We start from the raw sequence: 25,397 nt of genomic DNA, 5'->3' as shown, positions 1-25,397 counted from the left end.
GCTACCCCGCGCGGCGAACGTTAATTACTTTGAGATTGCGCGTGGTGATTTGTTGTTAGTAAAGGTGCCAAAGATCCCACAGTCACTTTGAACGAGGTCGTGTAACAGGGAAACGAGAAGCTGGATGTTCCTCCTGCGATATTGCAAAAAGACAAAACTGTAAGAAAACAGCCCTCGGTCACTATTCTTAACGAATTAACCGGGTTTCAACACTGCTAGGAGTATCTTCCTCAGAATTTAAATCAAAGAATGGTCTATAACATGGTCACAGAATTATGACTAAAAACGTATGATACAGAGTATAAGTACAGAATCATCGTGAAAGACTGGCAGTACTTATATGTCATTTACAAAATAATAACAAGCCAAAAGGGCATTTGCCACAAAGACAGTTAAGGTAAAAAATTGTGATGGCGAGACACTAAGCGCTGCTCGTTACTTGCGTGGTTACAAGTTGCAAACCGTCTGAGGTGCCCGCATTAACAAATGCGGCCAGGTGAACATGGCACTGCAACGAGCGCGCCATCTAGTAGCCGTAGATACAATTAGGCTACTTCACATTGGAATATAGCCAGAAATGGTTAGAAATAAACAGTATTTGGTACATAACGGAAAGCAATGTTTGTTTGATAGCAGCATACAACATAACATTTTGTCTACATCAAAGCTTATAACAGTGAGATAAAACATGAAAACATCATTATGAAAATGCAGATAGGACTGAATGACAACTTGTAGAAAGCAATATTGACTTGAAATACGTTCGAGAAACATTCGATAATTAGAAAACGTAGGACTACCTTAGAAGGAAAAAAATATTTCGGCAACCTGCACAAGGAGACCCGAAGTCAGATATCGACTAAGGTTGCCGAAATATTCTTTTCCTTCTAAGGTAGTCCTATGTTTTCTAATTTTCAAATGTTTCTTGGCCGTATTTCAAGTCAATATTGCTTTCTACAAGTTGTCATTCAGTCCTATCTACATTTTCATAATGGTGTTTTATCTCACTGTTACAAGCTTTGGTGTAGACAAAATGTTATGTTGTATGCTGCTATCAAACAAACATTGCTTTCCGTTATGTACCAAATACTGTTTATTTCTAACCATTTCTGGCTATATTCCAATGTGAAGCAGCCTAATTGTATCTACGGCTACTAGATGGCGCGCTCGTTGTAGTGCCATGTTCACCTGGCCGCATTTGTTAGCACGGGCACCTCAGTCCGTTTGCAACTTGTAACCACGCAAGTAAGAGCAGCGCTTAGTGGCTCGCCATCACAATTTTTTATCTTAATTATCTTTGTGACTAATACCGTTTTGGCATATTTATTATTTTGTAAATGACATATAAGTACTGCCAGTCTTTCACGATGATTCTGTACTTATACTCTGTATCATACGTTTTTAGTCATTATTCTGTGACCGTGTTATACACCATTCTTTGATTTAAATTCTGAGGAAGACACTCCTAACAGTGTTGAAACCCGATTAATTCGTTAAGAATAGTGACCGAGGGCTGTTTTCTTTCAACTGTAACTATTCACGGTCTCTGAACGTGCAGCCATGTACAAAATATTGCAGGAAGACTTGGTACCATTGTGACCACTGTACTTCACTGCTGGCGGCGGTGGTCACAATAAAGTATCGTCGCAAATAGACCGGGCTCCGTAGGGCCACGTGGCACTACCGAGAGAGAAGACCATCGTGGTTGGTTGGTTGGTTGGTTGTTTGGGGAAGGAGACCAGACAGCGTGGTCATCGGTCTCATCGCTTTAGGGAAGGATGTGGAAGGAAGGCGGCCGTGCCCTTTCAGAGGAACCATCCCGGCATATGCCTGGAGTGATTAAGGGAAATCACGAAAAACCTAAATCAGGATGGCCGGACGCGGGTTTGAACCGTCGTCCTCCCGAATGCGAGTCCACTGTGCTAGCCACTGCGCCACCTCGCTCGGTAAGACCATCGTGTCTGGTGCATCTGCAGCAGCAATTGGAGCAGCAGTTGGCACCACACAGGCACAACGGTCAGTTACAAACCGGTTACTTTAAGGACAGCTCCGAGCCAGACGGCCCTGTATCGTGCATTCCACTCACCTCAAAGCAACATCTTTTACGACTTCAGTCCTGTCAAACGAGAGATCATTGGAGGACAGGTTAGAGGTCCGTTGTTTATTCTGATTAAAAATGCTTCTGCCTTGGTCCTATTGATAGCCGTGTGTTGGTTAGAAGGAGGGCCTGCAACCAACTTGTCTGACTGCTAGACACATTGGACCTACACCTGGAGTTATGGTCTGGGATGCGATTCCGTATGACAGCAGGATAACTCTCGTGGGTATTTCTGGTACCCTGACTGCAAATTTGTACGTCACTCTGATGGTTCGACCTGCTGTGCTGCCGTTCATGAACGGTATTCCATGGGGTGTTTTCAATCAGGATAACACTCGCGCCGGCCGGTGTGGCCGAGCGCTTCTAGACGCTTCAGTCTGGAACTGCGAGACCGCTACGGTCGCAGGTTCGAATCCTGCCTCGGGCATGAATGTGTGTGATCCCCTTAGGTTAGTTAGGTTTAAGTAGTTCTAAGTTCTAGGGGACTGATGACTTCTGATGTTAAGTCCCAAAGTTCAAAAATGGTTCAAATGGCTCTGGGCACTATGGGACTTAACTTCTGAGGTCATCAGCCCCTTAGAACTTAGAACTACTTAAACTTAACTAACCTAAGGACATCACAAACATCAATGCCCGAGGTAGGATTCGAACCTGCGACCGTAGCTAAGTCCCATAGTGATCAGAGCCATTTGAACCATTTGAATTTAACACTCGCCTACGTACTCGTGTTGCTCTTGTAACCCAACATGCTCTACAGAGTGTTGACATGTTCCTTTTGCCTGCTCGATCACACGATCTGTCTCCATTCGAGCACATACGGGACATCATCGGACAACAACTCCAATGTCATCCAGAAACAGAATTAACCGTCCTGTATTGGCCAACCAAGTGCAACAGGCATGGAACTCTGTTCCACAAAGTGACATCCGGCACTTGTACAATTCAATGCATTCATTCCTGAATACTGCATTCATCTTTCCAGCAGTTACACCGTTTACTTACGTACCAGGATTTCACATTTGCACTGGTTTATCTCGCTTGCAGTAACATTTGATCATACAGTGTCAATCACTTAAGTGTGTTACCTAGAAAAGTATATTCCCGAAATTTCAATACTCTACAATAATTATTTTTTGCTGTTGCGATCTTTTTCCGTAAGCTTATTTCTCCGATAATACGAAACCTAGTTTACTGATATCGCAATTAGACATCGTAACAGAGTAACTTCTTAAATATCAGGCACTACAGAAATAGAAAATATGCGATAGTAATACTAGTCCACTAAAGCTGAAGACATCTAAAATTTTCTGGCCATTATTATCTATTTCACTTACATAATTTTTTATTGCTGATACCATACACATAGAAACTCAAGCAGGTCGAAAAATTTTATCTATATGTAATTTTAATTAATACCACTTTTTCAACTAATTCATGAGTTACTAAGGTAACACTACATTAAATAAACTACACATACTACCATCACTGTTTACGTACTCTCTCCACTTGTTAATTAAGGTCACAGTCCTTTCTTTAATTACTTCTGTAATTTACGTACTGGATTAAACACTCGTCCTTGGATTAAGAATAGTGATTATTATTGCCTTCTGCATACTGTTACCTTTTTTCTAAAGAAAATCCTTCCCGAATATTTAGATATGGAGAAAAGAAACTGAACAGTTAATAAAACACGAAAGATTTTATAACAGACTATACGAATAAATAAAAGATTGCAGAGAAATGTTCTTAACTGTTTCGGGGGTGTGCCACAAGAAAATCTTTCAACCTAGAGCTGGGTACTTGAAGTTTATCGCAGTCTCTTTCAGTTCTGCTAGAAGCCTATTGAAAATGAAAGCAGCTGATTATCGCAAATCTTTCAGTAAGATGATTAAGGACATGTTACCCAAGTGCAAATCAGCTTTTCGTCTAGTGTTCTCGAAATGGATGTTGCAGTTTCTTGTGAATGAGTCAGTACTAGCGGAAAGAGTGAGTCAGACTAAGGACATCCTTTTTGAATGCATGGAATTGCCTTAAAATATGACACCATAGAAGGTAATAGAGTGAAAGAAAGCAAAATAAAAATATCTTCGCGTTTCAGTGTCAGAGACTGAGTAAATTATTTGTAAAGTTTAAGTAGCAATTGTTTCCACTCAAGATTCGAAACGTGATTCTTTCAAGAAAATACTAAGAAGTTACAACACTCGACTTAACTCACTGACTGATAAGTTTGGGACAGTAAAATTTCGCTTTCACAAGAGTTCTACGTCAGAAACCGAATGTATTGTTTTTTGGTACAGTTAAGCATTAATTTCTTCCCTGAATGCCACGGGCCCATGTTCAGCGAACATGAAAGTAAAACTCTGTCTGCCAACTTATGTTAAATCTGTAAACTTATCGAAGCCAACTGCCCAGATTCTCTGTGACCAAAACGGTATTTGGAACAGAGGATGACACAGTAAAGGCCGAAATGGTTCAATTGGCTCTGAGCACTATGGGACTTAACTTCTGAGGTCATGAGTCCCCTAGAACGTAGAACTACTTAAACCTAACTAACCTAAGGACATCACACACATCCATTCCCGAGGCAGGATTCGAACCTGCGACCGTAGTGGTCGCGCGGTTCCAGACTGTAGCGCCTAGAACCGCTCTGCCACTCCGGTCATCCAGAGGCCGAAATACTAAACCTGTTTCACAGAGGAAGATCGCACTGTAGTTCTTCATTTAAATCGTCAGACGAGAGACAGAAAGACACATATCAAAACAAGTAACAGAGGAATAGAAAACCAACTGAAATCGCTCAACAGAGGAAAGGCTACTGGACCGATGGTGTACCAATTCGATTCTACGCAGAGTATGGAAAGAACTTTTCCCTCATCTGGCAGCATTGTAGCGTTAGCCTCTAGAGGAGGGAAGTGTTCCTAATGATTGGAAACAAGCACAGGTCATTCTCGTTTGGGAGAAGGGTCGTCCAGCAGAAGTATAAAACTGTAGGTCTACATCTCTGAGGCCGATCTTTTGCAGAATCGTGGTACACGTTTTATGCTCGTGTATTATAAGATTTCTGGAGATCGAAAATCTCCTCTGTGAGAAGCAACATGGATTCCGGAAACAACGATCGTGTGAAACCCAGCTCGATCTATTAGTTCACAATATCTAAAAATCAATAGATAGATGCCGTGTTATTTGACTTGCACAAGACATTCGGTACGGTTCCGCACTACTGCCTAATGAAAGAAATACGAGCGTACGGAATATAAAACAAACCCTGTGATTGGACTGAGGAGTTTGTAGCAATCTGAAAACAGCATATCATTCCGGAATGAGGGAAGTCTTCAGACGTAAAAGTAACTTCGGGTGTGCCCCAGGGAAGTGTTATGACACCACAACCATCCACAATACCAAAAGTTACCTAGTAGATGACGTCGGAAGGTACATGAGACTTTTCGTGGACGATGCTGTATTATACAGAGAAGTTGCGACGCTAGAAAATTATAGGGAAATGTAGGAAGACGTGCAGCGGATCGGCACTTGGTACAGGGCGTGGCCAATGATCCTCAACATAAACAAATGTGGCTACTGCGAATACATACAGAGAACGAATTATGATTGCACAATTGCAGAATAATCATTGGAAGCAGTCCTTGAAGATATCTAGGAGTCGGCGTACGGAGCGACTTGGAATACAATGACCACATAGAAATAATCGCGAATACGGCAGACGCCAGCCTGAGATTCATTGGAAGAATCCTCACAAGGGAACCTCCCCAACGCACCCCTCTCAGATTTAGTTATAAGTTGGCACAGTGGACAGGCCTTGAAAAACTAAACACAGATCAATCGAGAAAACAGGAAGAAGTTGTGTGGAACTATGAAAAAAAAGCAAAATATACCAACAGGACATGCAACATCAATGCTAATGTAAGTTCAGGAGCGCCGTGGTCCCGTGGTTAGCGTGAGCAGCTGCCGAACGAGAGGTCCTTGGTCCAAGTCTTCCTTCACGTGGAAAGTTTAATTTTTTATTTTCAGACATTTATTATCTGTCCGTCCGATGCGATCACTTTTTTTGGGAGTGATTATCACATCCACAAGAAAACATAAATCAGGCAAGGTAAAGGAATCTTTTCACCCATTCGCCAAGTGTACAAGTTAGGCGGGTCGACAACATATTCCTGTCATGTGACGCACGTGCCGTCACCAGTGTCGAATATAATACATCAGACGTGTTTTCCTGTGGAGGAATCGGTTGACCTATGACCTTGCGATCAAATGTTTTCGGTTCCCATTGGAGAGCCACGTCCTTTCGTCTACTAATCGCACGGTTTTGCGGTGCGGTCGCAAAACACAGACACTAAACTTATTACAGTGAACAGAGACGTCAATGAACGAACGGACAGATCATAACTTTGCGAAAATAAAAAAAGTAAACTTTTCACTCCAGGGAAGACTTGAACCAAGGACCTCTCGTTCCGCAGCTGCTTACGCTAACCACGGGACCACGGCGCTCCTTAGCTCACATTGGCCTTGATGTTGCCTATCTTGCACATGGACTACTCAGTTTGTATATTTTGCTTATTTTTTTCATAGTTCCACACAGCTTCTTCCTGTTTCCTGGATTGATCTGTGTTCAGTTTTTCAATATCTATCCACTGTGCCAACTTATAACTAAATCTGAGGGTGGTGCGATGGGCAGGTTCCCTTGTCAGTAGATGTATTCCGTCAACAAAGGAAAAATTTACAATACACTCGTCCGACCAATACTTGAATATTTCTCTCCAGCGTCTTACTGGAACCTGATAGAGATGTTAGAGAAAAGAGAGATCCAAAGAAGAGCAGCATGTTTCGTCAAAAATTCGTGTAATAAGCGCGATAGCGTCACGGAGATGCTCAGCCAAATGCGGTGCTAGAGTTTGGGATGCTAGAGTTTGGGACGGAGGCGTTCTGCACCATCGTATGGTCTACTATTAAAAATTTCGAGAGCGTGCGTTCGTAGAAGAATCAACATATGCATTGCTTCCACTTGCATATATCTCGCTAAGGAAAACCGTGAAGGTAAAACGTGAAAGATTGGAGGCCACGCGGGGGCTTACGAGCAATCGTTCTTCCCACGAACACTACATGATACAACTGGAAAAGTAACACTGGAACGCAAAGTAGCCTCCGCCGCACATTGTAAAGTGCCTTGCAGAGTATAGATACAGATGTAGATGTACCAACTACCCTTTTAACCATATCAGTTACATTACATTTTCCACAAAAATGCTTGTGTGATTTGCATATGTCATGCTTAGTGGCATATCATTGGTGTACGAGGGACGTTACAAGTAATGCAACAAGTTGTCTCTGGAAGCGGGTTGGTTTTATTCAGAATTCCAGTACACCATATCATTCCTCATTCTTTTGGCTACAAAAACCTGTTTTTCAAAATAATCCCCGTTCAATGAGATGGTCTTACGCCACCTTGCTGGGAAGTCCTGCATGCCCGCATGGTATCACATTACTGCTGGATGTTGCAGCCGACGTCTTGCACCATCAATAACCTCCCAATCGTCCACGTACTGCTCTTCGCGGAGTGCGTCCTTCATTGCTCCAAAGAGAAGGAAGTCGGAGGGAGCGAGATCCAGGCTGTAGGGTAGATGATGAAGAACAGTCCAATGAAGTTTTGTAAGATCCTCTAGGGTTCGCAAACTTGTGAGTGGCCTTGCGTTGTCATGGAGAAGGAGAAATTCGTTTTCGTTGATGTCTTTTCTTTAATTTCCTGTGGGTAGAGCAATACACTAGTTGGTTGGACCATGGTGGAAGATGCCAAACAGAATAACCTCTTCAGAGTCCTAGAAGACTCTCGCCTTGACTTTACCGGCTGAAGATGCGACTTTGAATTTTTTCTTCGGTAAGAGGTGGTGTGGCGTCACTTAATGGATTGACGTTTTGTTTCCGGGGCGAAGTGATAAACCCATGTTTCATCGCGTGTGAGCCGTGGTAAAAATTTTTGTTTTGAAGAGCGCGTCGCAGTGCATAGTGTGAAGCAGTCGCCATCCGTTTCTGGCGGTGGCGCCGCTGTGGCAATCGCAGCTTTGGTGACTCCCTCTGGTGGGAAAGGGGAAAGGTTACCTGTTCACGTGCATTTAAGGGGCGCTATGAGCTCGCCAGTTGGTCAGTCTGGAGTGGAGTGTGGGACAGTCGGAGTCAGTCTGGGAGTCGGTGCAGTGAGTTCACAGAGTCAGTCGGAAGGCAGACACTCGCATGTTAGTCAGTCGGCTCTAAGTCTCAGTCGCTGTTGGGTTCTGGAATGAGTCGGGCTCGTCGTTACTCCGCTGTTGGACGAGCTGGCAGTCAGCAGCAGGCAGGTCCGCACGTTGCAAGGACCGTGGTCGACGCAGACGGAAGGCCGTTGGTCGATCGGTTGGCTGGTCGCCGGATGGCGACATGTGGTCTGCTGAGCAAGACACCAGTATCAGTCGGGGAACAGTTCACAGTTGGCAGCCAGCAACAGTCGGGTCCGTGTGGTGTTAGTATTCGCTGGGACCGCTGTCGGCGAAAGTGGGCTGCCGTTGGTCGTTTGCTCGGCCGGTCGTCTTAGCCGACGACGTCTTGGATCCTCAGGACGAACACCATTTTTCGAGTCGGGATGTGGTTGGACCTTGCTAGTTCGTCGGAACTGAGCAGCGACGCAGTCTCCACAGCGCAAAGCCAGGCCGGCGCTTTTGGCGGCGGGCACGCGCTGTTGCATTTGGAGGCGCTATCTGCGAGAGCAACTTTTCGCTTTGCTCCGAAACGGGATCCTCAAGTTGAGTAATTAGTTACTTCTTTTTAAATCTCTACTGTTACGATTTGTTCGTTATTTGTGGATTGTTGTTTCGTCAGCCGTTCTCGCGTGTGATAACAAGTGGTGTGTGTTGTCGTCTAGAACCCGCAGCCTTCTTCTGTAGTGATTTGAAAGTTGTGACTTGTGTTTTCTGTATTCTTTTAAACTTGTCTTGAGTGTTGTTTGATGCCTTGATCTTGGTGAGGCCGAGTTAGAAGGTCTAGGTGTCTTGGTTTACTCGAGATCATCCGATATTCTCTGTTGTTTGTGCAGTTGGATCTGACGGTTGCAAATCGGTCAGATTGTCGGTCGGATTGCTAGTATGTTTGTCGTTCGGAGCTGCCTCTGTCATGTTTGTCGGATTTGTCGTGTAAAAGAATTTATTGCTTGGAGTGTAACGGCCTAATTCCTGAAATATGTTTTTATCTTGACTATCATCTTGAGAGGCGGTATATGTGTACTGTAGAGCATGTTAACTCGTTTGGCCAACCTTGTATAATTTTATATAAGATTGCATTTCATGGGCTTTTATTTAAATGGTCATTTTGGTATATAAAGTTGTCACCCTTTCACCTAAGACTTTTCTTAGAAGTTAAAATCAAGTTGCACCTTCGGAGGCAAGTTAATCTTTTAATTTTAGTGTTTTGTACCATTTCCATCCCTCCTACGGGGTGCATAGTTTGTGTGCTTATGTGAGTTGTTAAAACTTCTAGTTTAAAGTAATCTGGTGTGTTGCAGATTTGCATCAGTGTAGTCTTTCAGAGGTTGTTGTGAGCGGTCGTGACTACGGCCGTGTCAAAAGAGAGCGGCAAGGTTCTCAGCCTGAGAGCTCATACAGTCAAAAATTTGTTTCTTTTTGCCTCTGAATAAATTGTAATTGATATTTAGAGGGTGCTTTCTGCTTATAATTTTAAATCTGTTTCTTAAAAAAAAGTTTTTAGGAATAAATTTCCCATTTGTTGCAAGCACTTTGATTATGATTTCATCAGTTACTCTCTGGCAACTACTTCCACGCTCACATAGTGTGATTAAATGTGTTAATCTTCTTGATGAATCGCTAGCAAATAAAACTAAAATTTAAGAATTCTCTTTGAAAAGAAATCCATGGTTCAGCGTGTGGTGATGTTCAACGTAAAACAGTCACCATCAGTTTCGCAACGCGCAAGCACCCCCGCACAGACGGTCCTTCTGCTCGTTTGTCCGCACGTCTCAATACAGCACGACTGACAGCCGTGTGCGGGCGGTCAGCATGCGGGAGATGGGACAAGTTTGTGCGACATAGTCGCGATGATACCAGACGCCTTGTCCAACGACTCGCGGTGCTTTTGCTTACTGCCAGGTCTCCGTAGATATTCTGGAAGCACCTAAGAATATATGCGATGCTCTGGTTTACCGCCGAAAGAAACTCAATGAGAGCTCTCTATTTGGTACGCCCCTACGGTACAGACGCCATTTTCAAATTATTCAAGAAATTATAGGGGCTGAAGCAGGAGTATTCCACAATGCACTGCAACAAATTCCGGACTCAGAATTAGATTTTCACTCTGCAGCGGAGTGTGCGCTGATATGAAACTTCCTGGCAGATTAAAAGTGTGTGCCGGATCAAGACTCGAACTCGGGATCTTTGCCTTTCGTGGGCAAGTGCGGAGTGAAAATCCCATTCTGGAAACATCCCCCGGACTGTGGCTAAGCCAGGACTCCGCAATATCCTTTCCTTCAGGAGTGCTAGTTATGCAAGGTTCGCAGGAGAGCTTCTGTAAGGTTTGGAAGGTAGGAGACGAGGTACTGGCAGAAGTAAAACTGTGAGGACAGGGCGTGAGTCGTTCTTGGGTACCTCAGATGGTAGAGCACTTGCCCGCGAAAAGCAAAGTTCTCGGTCCGGAACACAGTTTTAATCTGCCAGGAAGTTTCAAATTCCATTTTTTTTTCAACCGAAACTGGCCGAGAAAAAAATGTGTTGCATTACTTGCTAGACGCAACTTGTTTATTAATAAAACTAACTGACTCATAGAAGAACAATATGCCACGCGACACTTTGTATTTCAGTCTGACACAAATCTTTTGAATCTTTGTTGACACTGGAAGGCACCTCTCTGCTTCCCACCTCCCAGATTTCAAGCGAACCAGTGCTGAACTCTTTCCCTAATCCCATAGTGAAATAACCTATTAAAGCGCAATATGGATGCCTCCTGCTTGTTCCAGGCTGCTCCAGTCCTGGTGTTACCGGCGTGGATAGCACAGCCGATGCTGGAACAGCGTTATGTGACGACTGGGAACATTACCGAGCTCTACCGGCGCCCCGTGCTGTACATGTTGACGCCTGGGGACGGGCAGGCCTCACCGAATTACGAAATAGTGTATGTCCTCCAAGCAGTCTCCATTCTGATCGCTGTCCAAACTAGCGTCATGATGGACATATACTTCTCTCACGTTTTGCTGCTGCTAGCCGCCGAACTGGATGTCCTGAATGCAAATATCGCTCGTATGCGATTGACAGCGGCAGCACGGATGGAAAGCCAGTCGATGGGAAACATGACCATTCTGGAATATTCTGGTACAGACAGAGAGCCTTCTAAAGGAATTCATTTCTACAAGAATAAAAAAATAGCAGAAGACGAGACACATAACAGTGTACCTCTCTACGAAAGCACAAGCGACGCATGTCGAGAACTCTACAAGAGCATAGTGAAGAATGTTCGCCATCATCAGAGGATCATGATGTAAGTGCGGTATACACTCTACTTCGAAAAGGTTGTAATGGTACGTCTGCCGTTTACGTACTTACACATATAGCGTGACGTGCAGCGCGCTAGATGGGAGATAGGAAGATCAGGGAGACCAGCATAGAATCAACAAGGCTGATTATCGACCGTTGCCAGTGCACTGGCCAGTCTGAGTGAGAGTTGTTGATAAAACATCTATAGATCGATATTTTTTCCCTATAATATTAATATATAGCGGCAATATGCTTTTCCACCGATCTATCGATATCAAAATGGCTATATCGAGCGCCGATATTTTGATTTTATATCATATTTTTTCACAGTTTTCGGTAAATATCTGAAGCTAGATGGCACAACACTTGCCAGCGAAAGGCAAAGCCCCGAGTTCGAGTCTCGGTCCGGCACACAGTTTTAATCTGCCAGGAAGTTTCATATCAGCGCACACTCCGCTGCAGAGTGAATATCTCATTCTGGAAACATCCCCCAGACTCTGGCTAAGCCATGTCTCCGCAATATCCATTCTTCCAGGAGTGCTAGTACTGCTAGGTTCGCAGGAGAGCTTCTGTAAAGTTTGGAAGGTAGGAGGCGAGGTGATGGCAGAACTGAAGCTGTGAGGGCAGGCCGTGAGTCGTACTTGGGTAGCTCAGATGTTAGAGCACTTTCCCGCGAAAGGCAAAGGCCCCGAGTTCGAGTCTCGGTCCAGCACTCAGTTTTAATCTGCCAGGAAGTTTCATATTAGCGCACAGTCCGCTGCATTGTGACAATCTCATTCTGGATATCTGAAGTTGTTCTTTAGAAATTGTTGTAGAACATAATTTTACTCTCGCTGTGTGGAGTAGTCTTCCTACTTTTTGAGCTTTCATCACAACAGGTCTTTCACTTTGACTGTGTGAAGCAAGTACATGTGGCACAAAAGAAGAAGAAGTCTGATTGCAATGCGGAGTGGCGGTGTGAATGGAATAACAACATTTACGAGGTGAACAAATATCAGACCACTGGCATTTAAAAACAATTTTTAACGCAGCTATCGGACTATTTCTTCACATCGGCATTCTTCAAAAACAGCTTCTGTAAATGATGGACATAAATCTAAATGACAAGACTGTTCTTTCCGGTGGGCGGGGACGTGTGAGTGAAAATGGTGAAGCAATTGGCGGTCGGCTCTACCAACAGAAACTGACACGTTTAGACCACCATACAGTTTTCACACTACAACTGCTAGGTCACTAGCTTTGGCAGAAATGAAAAAAAACAGGAAGATCGACATGAAGTCTTCCGGACAAATCCGATACGTGGCGAAACCGAACGCGGACCAATCGGACGCCATTTATTGTGCCACTTAGATGCAGTTTCCATTGTTAGCAAAATGGTTATCGCCAAGCGTGAACGTGCATCGTTTTCCTTTCAATTCTTGCGCTAAGGGGATAGTCAGGCTGCTAGCTTGCTGATGTACAGAATACCTAATAATAAATCAATACTTAAACATTCAGCTCTAAAATTGGCAGTATATTTGCAAATGTACAGCCGATATATTTATAGGCAGGTATGTCGATATTTGTTCCGTCGATAATCGATGTATCGATAACATTCTCGGTACTTCGAAGACCGGGAGTGACATATTTTTAAATATCGATATATCGGATTTCAGATATTTTTAAAAATATGAACATCCTAGTTTGTGTTTCCCACGCTAGTTTACGCAGGGCTCCACTTTCCGCCTCATGAAATTCGATACGTAAACAGTTACAATACGATCACACACGCACACACGCACAACAAAGTTCACACAATTCACAGACAGGGGGTGCACACGCCTCCCTCACCTAGGTAACTCACGTCTGTAGCGGTAGGAAGGACATCCGGCTGCAAAGTTAAATAAATTAAAAACTGCCAAATCTTCAGTATAGCGGCGCCCGTATCTACAACGGGGAAAACGCTAACGAAAGGAAGAAGAGCAAGATTTCTCATTCACGCCCGTATCCAGTAACCATGATTACAGTGTTAGGTCGCGACCGTTGACATACATAAAATTCTTCTCAGATTGTATAGCTCTCTTTCAGACTTTGATTGCGCATACATTAGAAAAAGTTCATACCATCCTATCAACAAATGTATACGCAGTCAACTCCTTATTAAAATTACTTTTCCATTCCTACTCATCCCTCTGTGAGTCTCATTTTTCTCTGTCTGTCGTAAAAGGTGGTATTTCTTCTTAATGAGTTTTCACTCTGCAGCGGAATTTGGGCTGATGTGAAACTTTGTCCCAGATTAAAACTGTGTGTCCTACCGAAACTCGAACCAGGAGCCTTTTTCTTTTCGCTGGCAGTGCTCCACTAACTGAGCTATCCTTACTCCTTTTACGACCCGCCCGTGTAACATCACTTCCTCCAATACCTTCCTTCTACTTACCAAAATTCACAGAAGTTCTTTTGCTTGCCTTGTGCAACTAGCACTCCTGGAAGAAAGGGAACTGCGGAGAAATGGCCACAGCGCAAGGGATTATTTCCAGAATAAACATTCACCCTGCAGTGGAGTGTTAGCTGATTTGAAACTTCTTGGCAGTTTAGACTTGTAGGTCCTACCGAGATTCGAAGACGGAAACGTTGCCTTTTGTCGGTAAATGTTTATGTTTTCCAGAATACAATGTTGATCGGAGGAGAATTCAGGTTTGCGAAGATTAGAGGCATCATCATCTTGAGGTTTGTCCCATATCAGACAGTGTTTCGCATCTCCATATCCAATGGTGCCTTTCTAATACGGCTGTTCGTGCTGTCTTCCTGTATATCGACCAAGGTCTGAAGTCTCCCCCCCCCCCCTTTCCTTTCCACAGCTGCTTTTAAGAGCGCCTCCCTTCTTTATATGTCCAGTCAAATGGATTTTTCCGCTCTCTCACCGAGCGGAATGGGACAGTGGTTATCGTACTGGACTTGCATTCGACAGGACAACATTTCAAATCCGCGTGCGACCATCCTGATTTAAGTATTCAGTTAACCTCCTAAATTGCTTCAAGCAAACACCGGGAAGCTTCCTTAGAAAGGTCGCTGCCGATTTTCTTCCCCATCCTTCTTAAATCCGATCTTCTGCTGCATCTTCAATTATATCACTGTCGACGGGACTTTAAACTCTTATCATTCTTCATTCCTTCTGCTCTCGTACTGTTCTCAGCACCTCCTCAATTCCCACCCGCACATCTCAAATGTCTCCTGCAGTGCTGTTTTTCCTCATTTCACACGTTTACACACCAAATATTTGTCCATATATCTGCAGAAAAACTCAAATTCCTCTTTGGCCATTTCGATCCCGGTTTTCATTTTTGCGCAGCGCTTTTAGCTGGCTTCTATATTAATTTGCACATGTTCTAATGTTTCTCTAATCATAATTAACCTTATCTTATATTCCCTCCTAATGGAATTATATTTGTTTTCCTTGCACTTATTTTCATTCCGTACCGCCTTCCTTATGCTCCAATGATCTGCACCATCACATGCATTTAATTCGCTCCCATATTCTTAGATCAAGTTAATTGACTAATTGGTAATTCATTGAAACCCTGAGCTGCCGACAGGTGTTGTTGATATACCTCGATAGGGATAGCTGAAAATGTGTGCCCCGACCGGGCCCGAACCCGTAATCTCCTGCGTACATGGCAGACGCTCTAGCCATCTGAGCCACCGAGGACACAGATCAATAGTGCGACTGCAGGGAATAATCCCTTGCACACTTCCCGTGAGACCCACATTCCCAACTGTCCACAATTCTACATATGTAATGAACCTAATAGATATTTGCCCATCCACCCATTACTCGCGCACACTTCGGCGATTCCCGTAAGAGTTCGGGCAACCTGCTCGCATTCGCACAGACGAAGGTCAGTGGCTGGGTAGCCTTTAACTATACAGGGTGTTACAAAAAGGTACGGCCGAACTTTCAGGAAACATTCCTCACACACAAAGAAAGAAAATATGTTATGTGGACATGTGTCCGGAAACGCTTACTTTCCATGTTAGAGCTCATTTTATTACTTCTCTCCAAATCAGATTAATCATGGAATGGAAACACACAGCAACAGAACGTACCAGCGTGACTTCAAACTATTTGTTACAGGAAATGTTCAAAATGTCCTCCGTTAGTGAGGATACATGCATCCACCCTCCGTCGCATGGAATCCCTGATGCGCTGATGCAGCCCTGGAGAATGGCGTATTGTATCACAGCCGTCTACAATACGAGCACGAAGAGTCTCTACATTTGGTACCGGGGTTGCGTAGACAAGAGCTTTCAAATTCGCCCATAACTGAAAGTCAAGAGGGTTGAGGTCAGGAGAGCGTGGAGGCCATGGAAGTGGTCCGCCTCTACCAATACATCGGTCACCGAATTTGTTGTTGAGAAGCGTACGAACACTTCGACTGAAATGTGCAGGAGCTCCATCGTGCATGAACCACATGTTGTGTCGTACTTGTAAAGGCACATATTCTAGCAGCACAGGCAGAGTATCCCGTATGAAATCATGATGACGTGCTCCATTGAGCGTAGGTGGAACAATATGGGGCCCAATCAAGACATCATCAACAATGCCTGCCCAAACGTTCACAGAAAATCTGTGTTGATGACGTGATTGCACAATTCCGTGCGGATTCTCGTCAGCCCACACATGTTGATTGTGAAAATTTACAATTTGATCACGTTGGAATAAAGCCTCATCCGTAAAGAGAACGTTTGCACTGAAATAAGGATTGACACATGGTTGGATGAACCATTCGCAGAAGTGTACCCGTGGAGGCCAATCAGCTGCTGATAGTGCCTGCACACGCTGTACATGGTACGGAAACAACTGGTTCTCCCGTAGCACTCCTCATACAGTGACGTGGTCAACGTTACCTTGTACAGCAGCAAGTTCTCTGACGCTGACATTAGGGTTATCGTCAACTGCACGAAGCATTGCCTCGTCCATTGCAGGTGTCCTCGTCGTTCTAGGTCTTCCCCAGTCACGAGTAATAGGCTGGAATGTTCCGTGCTCCCTAAGACGCCGATCAATTGCTTCGAACGTCTTCCTGTCGGGACACCTTCGTTCTGGAAATCTGTCTGGATACAAACGTACCGCGCCACGGCTATTGCCCCGTGCTAATCCATACATCAAATGGGCATCTGCCAACTCCGCATTTGTAAACATTGCACTGACTGCAAAACCACGTTCGTGATGAACACTAACCTGTTCATGCTACGTACTGATGTGCTTGATGCTAGTACTGTAGAACAATGAGTCGCATGTCAACACAAGCACCGAAGTCGACATTACCTTCCTTCAATTGGGCCAACTGACGGTGAATCGAGGAAGTACAGCACATACTGACGAAACTAAAATGAGCTCTAACATGGAAATTAAGCGTTTCCGGACACATGTCCACATAACATCTTTTCTTTATTTGTGTGTGAGGAACGTTTCCTGAAAGTTTGGCCGTACCTTCTTGTAACAGCCTGTGTATATGGAGATAGTAATTGTTCTCGAAAGAACAGATACCTTTGATGACCGTGCAGCCGGTGCTCCCTGGTAAAAGTTGCCACGCACAGGTGTACATATTTGACATTTGACGGTCGAAATTATTCTGCGATTTTCTCAATAACGCTTGAGAAGTACGCGCTATTGCTTACACATTTTGTTGTCCTAATGGAGTACTAGGGGTGTACGAAGTTTTCAGTAAATGCGCGTTCCAAACGTCGTGGCCTCCTCTTGTCAGAACGCTTCCTTGGTGCTGCGACTTTTTATCCGACAGTGTAGTAGGAATTTCGTTTTTTTATCTAGAGTAACCACTGTGAAATTTCTTGTCTGTGAAACGGTGAGACAGAAATATTGATTAACTTCTTATTTTCTCTAAATATTTATAAGAACGTAGCATCTAAACTCATTCTGGAGCAATGTGAGCTCTCATGGAATGAAATATTACTGTTACAGATGCACCGACGAGCTGGAGGGAGCGATGAGTAAATCTATCACGATTGTGCTGGTGGTTAGCACTTTTGTCATTTGTTTGAATGCTTTCGGATTTGTGGAGGTAAGCAGGTTACACGGTAAGCAATAGTATTTGAAAATGGTAAGGCCTTTAACTACAGTAAAATTAGTAAAGGAGATGTCACAGGAGAGACAAAACGAAGAGTGTATACGGATTTGTTTACTTAGAATACAGAGGTTAAATTATTTGAATCATGTTGAGGACTGCTTTTTAAATACGACCATTCCACTTCAAACTATCTTTGTTTTACCTGAACCTTACAACGTAACTTAAAAATTCCGTTACACAATCCCTGAAGGAGTCACACTTAATTATTACTGGATAAAACATGCTAGTGAATGTGGGTACAGTGTGGCCTCAAACTTTTACGTGGCTCATTGACGTCTATGTGGGGTGACTCTGTGTCGTTCCCTTGAGCCTATATCCCAATATCTAGAAATATTTCCGTAGCAAAAAACTGGGCAGCTGCGAATGGGACTTCTGCACTGTGGATTTCTTAGAAACTGAATCCATTCGGGAATCGAAGATTTCGATGATTTTTGCCTGTTATCGACATTGATACTGGCAGGATATCGGTCCCCAGGGATTCCAAGACTCTCAACAATGTTTTAATATCAGGTTTGAAATCTGATAATAGATGATAAAAGAAATATTACTTTCGTGTGATATAATTACAAATTATCCATTTTCTGACTGTTTTCCTTTACTTGTGCTGTAAAACCTTCTTTCTAGCCAAATTTTATGATTCCACTTCAAAGGGAAGTGCTCTATAGATTTTAATGAGTGAGTGGGCCAGCATCAAAGTGTTTGACATATAGTGCCATATCTTTTGATTGTGAACTTAGAAGATTAACCTTTTTATATCACTAAAAGATTATCGACCCCAGTATGTGAACTAAATGTCAACTTGATATAGGCGTATCTACGCCTTCCTGAGGAGAAAGGGGGTTTATGAGAGGGAGGGACAGACAGACGGATGAATAATAAATGACAAAAAAAATTTCCTTTCATATAGTTGCAAAATTCACAATTTTCGAATTTTTTCCTTTTGTTGCAGTTTGAAACCTTGCTGATAAGCCAATTTCATGATTCGAAGTCGACGGGAAGTACCTTTTAGGTTCTGAGGAATGAGTTTACGAATGTTAAAATATGTGACATATGGCCGTTACCTTTTGGTAGCACTGACTTTAGGAGCTTAACATTTCTTACACTGCCAAGTGACGACAGACCCTAGTATGTGACATCAACTTCAACGTAATATGTCTATAGTTCTTGAGAAAAAAGGGGCTTAACAGACTAACATACAGACAGATTGACAACAAATGATAACATATTTTTCCATGCGATATAATTAGAATTTCACAATCTTCGGATTTTTTAAATTGTAAAGTAAAAAATTGGTTCTTGCCAGATTTTATGAGTTTTGCTCATCAGAAGAACTCTATAGGTTTCGATGAATGAATTTGCGAGTCTCAAAATATGCGACGTAAACTGCCGTATCTTTTGACTACAATGACGTAGATACTTCACTGTTTTACAACGTCAGGGGACTGTAGGCCTTAATATGTGAGATAAATTTCAACTTGTTACTTTACCCGTCCCTTAGAGAAATGGGACTTACAACAAACTACAAAAAATTTTTGTCTGATGATATAATTACAAATTTACAATTTTGGACTGTTCCTTTATTTGTACTGTGATACGTTGCTTCTTGTCAAATTTCATGTTTCTAGGTCACTGGGAAGTACCTTATAGGTTTTGATGAGTGAGTTTGTATCATTATATGTGGCGTAAACTGCGCATCTTATGACGGCATTGATTTAGAAGCCGAAATTTATTACACCACCTAGTGATAGCAGACCTTACAATCTCACATAAATTTGAACTTGATACATCTCGTTGCTCAGAAAAATAGGTCTTAACAAAAATACACAGACAGTCCTACAAAAATGAAAAAGAAAAATTTTTTTCGTCTGATGTAATTACAAATTACCAATTTTTGTATTTTTTTTTCCTTTTCTCTTACTGTTAATACTTGCTTCATGCCAAATTTCATGATTCTTGGTCAACAGGAAGTGTCCTAAAGGGTTTGGTGTGAGTTTTTGAGTACAAAAATATGTGACATAAATGGTTGTTTCTTTCGACTGCATTGGCTTAGAAGCTTACACCGCGAATGAGCCGTACACCTTACTATTTGACATAAATTTGAACTTAACACGATAACCTGTTACTGAGAATAGGGGTCTTACCAGACGGAGAGACACTCATAGTTAAAAGAATGAAAAATTTTTTTTCGTGTGATATAATTATAAATTAACAATTTTTGGATTTTATCCTTTACTTTTACTGTGAAATCTTGCTTCTTGACAAATTTCATTCTAGGTCAACGGGAAGTATCCTATATATTTTGATGAGTGAGTTTGTAAGTATCAAAATTTATGATATAGAGGGTCGTATCTTTTGATTGCATTGACTTACAAGCTTATATTTTTTACACCACGAATGGATCGTAGAGCTTAGTAAGTGACATAAATTTCCACTTGAGACGTCTGGCCATTCCTGAGGAAAGAGGTTCTTAACAGTCGGACAGACAGACAGACAAAGAAATGGACAACATAATGGTAGTAAAAGGGTTTAGTTTTTCACACCTTGAGATACATGACTCTAAAAAGAGACGAAACAGGTTAACTAAAACAGTTACGAAATGTAATTTATGCAAAATGGGATCATGAAACCGTGCATCAATTCTCGAAACGAGCTGTCAATCTCAAAGTTCGTTTCCAGACACCCAATAAATTCGTCACGCCTCTGCCTGAACACAGTTAAATGACGATACAGCTCGTGTCAGTGTTTACGAGGCATTTCCATTTCTCTTGAGCCAATTGTTGAACAAAAAAAGAACCAAAATAGTTATATTGTTATCAATGAAAATAGCCAAAACAGCGCCGTTTTTATTCAGTTAACTTAATTTTGTAATTCTAGACTAAACTGTCATGTGACTCGACAGCGAAAGTTCGGAAATAAGGTCAGAAGCGTGCTGGTTATTCAGTAACCGGAAACACACACTCCAACCCACTCACATTCACAAGTGAGAGGCTGGACATGCCGAGGTACATTCTTCTTCAAAGAAAAACTTCTCGAGTCCAGGTGGAACTGAACCAACGGACACCAAAATGTGGTCTAGAAGATAGAACAGTTATTAAATTCAAATACAGTGACATGTAATTATCATATTTATTAATTCAAGAACTTATAACATGAAGTGGTTCATGAATCGTTATACCAAAATTACGCATGGTGTAATCTCATCCCTAGCTTCGATTATAAAACAGTCACTTTCATCTTCTTCAGTATTACGGTTTAAAGAAATTGAATGAACCGAGCTATTTAAACTTCCAAACTTTTCTTTAGTAGACATAGGACGGTTACAACACTTAGAGTTGGGAATTCACTAGCTATTTTTGATTTCATTCTATTTCTGACTTGTGTTTTTGCTGCATACATAACGTTGAACATTCTTTCCATTATAATATTAGATGTACTTAGTGACATTAGCAGTAATACAAATGCAGATAACTTTCTGAAAATTAAACAGCGTCCAGGATTTATAAGGTGCAATACTGTTGGCCAAAATGTGTACACACTTGTCAAAATGTCGCGTCCTAGTAACTCAACACAGTTAACTTGAACGATGGAGCTACATTGACACTAAGTAACATCCGTATCATTTGTTATGTAAATATGTACAAATGGCAAATCTTTGAAATTTTCTTTTGATGATTGTGAGAGGCATGTCTTAGGACTGACGTACTGGAGTGTCTCAAAATGATTCAAATTTGTATGCAACCCTGCTAGGTCGCTAAATGTACATCCTAACCTATTGCTTTGCTTTGTTCTGCAACTGACGCATCATGCTTTCTCCGAGCTTAAATGTGACAAGTCTGGACCTAGGCCAATATATTCATTATCTGCATACAGTAGATCGTTATCAAAAGAACCACTTATTTTTTGCAATCCATTCTGCACACGAACAGGTCTGAAAATCATTCTAGCTAAAAAGAATGATGAACAGTAGAACATAATCTTTTTTAATTTTTGCCGGCAGGACTGGCCGTGAGGTTCTAAGGGCTACAATCTGGAGCCGAGCGACCACGACGGTCGCACGTTCCAATCCTGCCTCGGGCATGGATGTGTGTGATATCCTTAGGTTAGTTCTAAGTTCTAGGCGACTGATGACCTCAGAAGTTAAGTCGTATAGTGCTCAGAGCCATTATTTTTATTTTTATTTATTTATTGTTTTGGGTCATCCGTCTTCTGTGTAGTTTGAGGCAGCCCGCCACTAATTCCTCTCCTGTGATAACGTCTTCATCTCGCAGTAGCACTTGCACCCTACGTCCATAATTATTTGTAGAATGTATTCCAGTCTCTGTATTTCCCTAGAGTTATTACTCTCTATACCTCGCCTTAGTACCATAGAGGATATTCCAAGACGTCTTAACATATATCCTAGCATCCTGTCCCATCTTCGTATCAGTGCCTTTAACATTTTGCTTTCCTCTGTAATTATTATCTTATGATTCACCTAATTTTCACCATTCTTCTGTAGCACCACATACCAAATGCTTCGACTGTCCTCTGTTCCAATTTCCCACCATCCATGTTTCACTACCATGCAATGCTGCCCTCCAAATGCACATTGTTATAAATTTATTCCTTTCCTCAAACTGAGGATCAATTCACTTCGAGTAAACTTCTCTTAGCCATAAATTCCCTCTTTGATTGTGCTAGTCTGTTTTTTATGTTCTCCTTGCTTCGTCCGACATGCGTTACTTTGCTTCGAAAGTAGCAAAATACTTTAACTTTCTCTGCTTCGTGATCACCAATTACAATGTTAATTTCTCGCTTTTCTCATTTCTGCTGCTTCCCATTACTATTACCTTTTTTCCAGTCTACTCTCAATCAGTGTTCTGTATTTCTCAGACTGTTAATTCCACTCAAAAGATTCTGTAATTCGTCTTCACTTTCAATGAGGATAGAAATGTTATCAGTTAATCTTATCACTGATATTTTTTCACCCTACATTTTAATCCTATTCTTGAAGTTTTCCCTTACTTTCATCATTGCTCCTTCGATGTATAAATTGAACACTAGGCATGAAAGGCTGCATCCCTGTCTTGCACCATTTCTAATACGAGCACTTAGTTCTTGGTACTCCAGTCTTGTTCCCCCTTGGTTCTAGTACATGTCAACGGGACGTTAAATCCAGTCTTCCTTTCTTTTCCTTCCTGTTCACGACCGCTACAGCGTGTATTGAAAGGAAACATGATTTACATCCTCTTCGTGGCGCTACTAGGAGCGACTCTTAGGCAATGGCGTGAAATTTGAATAGACAGCGTGTTTCAGATGTAGAAACACAACTACCAACTTTCGCTTCTGTCACACAACCATTGTTGGTATTGTGATTTTCTTCCGTCAGTGTATTAGTCAATAACTTCTGATACCTGGACCAAAATATCATGTGCCTCATTTAGGATATTTGATTTATTTTGTCTGTAACCAAAGGTAATTCATTGAAAAACTTGGTTTTTGTTAAATTAAATGAAACATATCTTAGTGAGTCGCGAACTGTTTGCAACTTTATTTCAAACTCGTTTTTCCATATTTTGCATTCGTTTGACAGATGTTCCAGGGAGCTGCATCACGAGGAGCGGTTGTGAAGAGGATAGTTGGTTTCCTAGTCTACGTGGCGCACAATGGCCTCTTCTGCTTCCTCGGACAGGCAGTCACTGACCAGGTATGTGGAAAGGTCAATTTCGGCACGTATAACGATCACAATATGGCTTATCATTTTAACGCTTCAGTTCTTCATCGTTGTAGTATGCAATGCATTACGTATAGCATTTGATAGCTATTGCCCTGTTTAACATACGTTTCTTGGAAAGGAAACACAAATGCACGATCGGATTTAGCTGAATTAATTTTGTTCTATGAATTGTTGTATAGAGACCGGTCGCCTACCACTACAAAACAGTTCCTATTTTTAAAAAAAATGCAAGATTATAAAGTTACTTGCAGACTACAGTATAATTAAAAGAATGCACCTGGGCCTGATTTTATCAACTCAGCTAGATGACACAAGGGATTACTTTGAAATTCAACAGTTAATTCACTAAAACATAACTTTACTGTATCACCAGCAGTTACCTCAGTAACTCTAGCAGGCGGCGAAACGCACAAAAACTGACTCAAAATTTCACTCGCAATCCGTGACTAAACGATCAGTTAGTTCTACAATGCGTATTTGATACTTCCCTATAAAGGCTTTAGCAGCTCCATGCTCTCATCTGTGGATTGTCACGATGTTAACTGGACTCGCAAAATAATCGAAGTTCCAACACTTGCACGACCCGGCCACTTGCCACGCAGCAAACTAATCGCACACAATCTTTACAATCTGTCATCTCACTCTTTCTACAGTGGACGTACTGTAAAAAGCATGAACGCAACTGCATGTGGCCAAAGCTATCCGGACAATCGAATGAAAGCGCTGGGAGCGGCGTCGGGTGTACATCCGAGGAATATACAGCATTGTGCAGGATGTACGAAAGTACACTGTCAATACTTAGTATGTTGTGCAGAACACCTATGCGTAAATTTTCTAGGGAGGTATTCCTGCCCCTTAATATACAGTTTTAGCACCGTGAGACCTCGAAAGTTGAGAACGGCACCGTCAAAGTTGCTTCGGATCGTGTTTGATATTTTAATTAGCTGTGCGAGCCCATTATATATAACTTATACGTGTGACCACAGAAGTAATGCTTTTAGCCGAACGCTACTTGTGTGTACACTTTATAATAACCACAATTTGTTAATTACATACAGCATTTACAATTATTTTACACCAGTTTATAGATTATTTTTGTCACTAATAACTTGATTATTATCCCTTATTGCAGACATATATTTTCATTTCATATGGAAAGATTAAGCCCTTCATACAGTCGAGAAATTAAGACACCACTTAATAACCATTCGGGAAGAGTGGCAACAAAATACCAAATATCTCCGTTGTTCGGACTTGCATATACTGAAACAGCAACAATTCTAAATGGCCTATCTGGGCTGAAAAAGCGGAAAACACGACTTCGACTCCTGGTCCGGCACATGCAAGCGTGTCCTAACATCGTTAATCTTAACGACACAAGCACTACTATATCATATTCCAATTAAAAAATGTCCTCCCCTGTACGGGAATTACATAATATGTGTACAAGAAGAGACTGTCAGGCAGAAACGAAGAACATGGAAGTTTCGGTCTAGCCGAGGGTCCTGAACGGATAACCAAAGCCTGAAACGCGGGTATGAGTCTCGGGCGGGCACAAATTTTCATTGTCATCATTCCCTTACACAGCTGATGGTTGTTAGTGTTCGAAAAAACGAATACGTTTCACATATTCCATAACCGCTGCCGTCACCGCAGTGCCTGTCCCTTCGGACATTCTTGCATGTCAGAATGAACATTGCAGAGTTATTCTTAATAACACAGGCATTGAAATATCACTGGAAAACTAATATTTAACATCCTGTCGACATCGAGGTCATTAGAGACCGAGCACAAGCAGAAAGAAACAATCCAGGCATTTACTTAAGCGAACTATGGAAATCACCGAAAATCTCAATCTGTATGACCGGATGGAGATTTAATCTACTGTGAGTTCCTTCTACACTTCAGGTCAAAGTTCAGGAGTAAATGACGTAAGCTCTTTG

At 42.1% G+C, this 25,397-nt stretch overlaps 1 long non-coding RNA gene across 1 annotated transcript; it reads left to right on the top strand.

Moving 5' to 3' along the window:
* Positions 1-11,540: 11,540 nt before the first annotated feature.
* LOC126416659 (uncharacterized) lies at positions 11,541-23,424 on the top strand. Its single transcript, XR_007575489.1, has 3 exons — positions 11,541-11,620; positions 17,573-17,672; positions 23,311-23,424. It is a non-coding gene; the product is annotated as an uncharacterized LOC126416659 (long non-coding RNA).
* The last annotated feature ends 1,973 nt before the right edge of the window (positions 23,425-25,397 follow it).

This window comes from Schistocerca serialis, chromosome 8, assembly GCF_023864345.2.
Source record: "Schistocerca serialis cubense isolate TAMUIC-IGC-003099 chromosome 8, iqSchSeri2.2, whole genome shotgun sequence".
Lineage (NCBI taxonomy): Eukaryota > Metazoa > Arthropoda > Insecta > Orthoptera > Acrididae > Schistocerca > Schistocerca serialis.
Note: the sequence above shows the minus strand (reverse complement) of the source record. Positions and strands in the feature narration are given on the sequence as shown.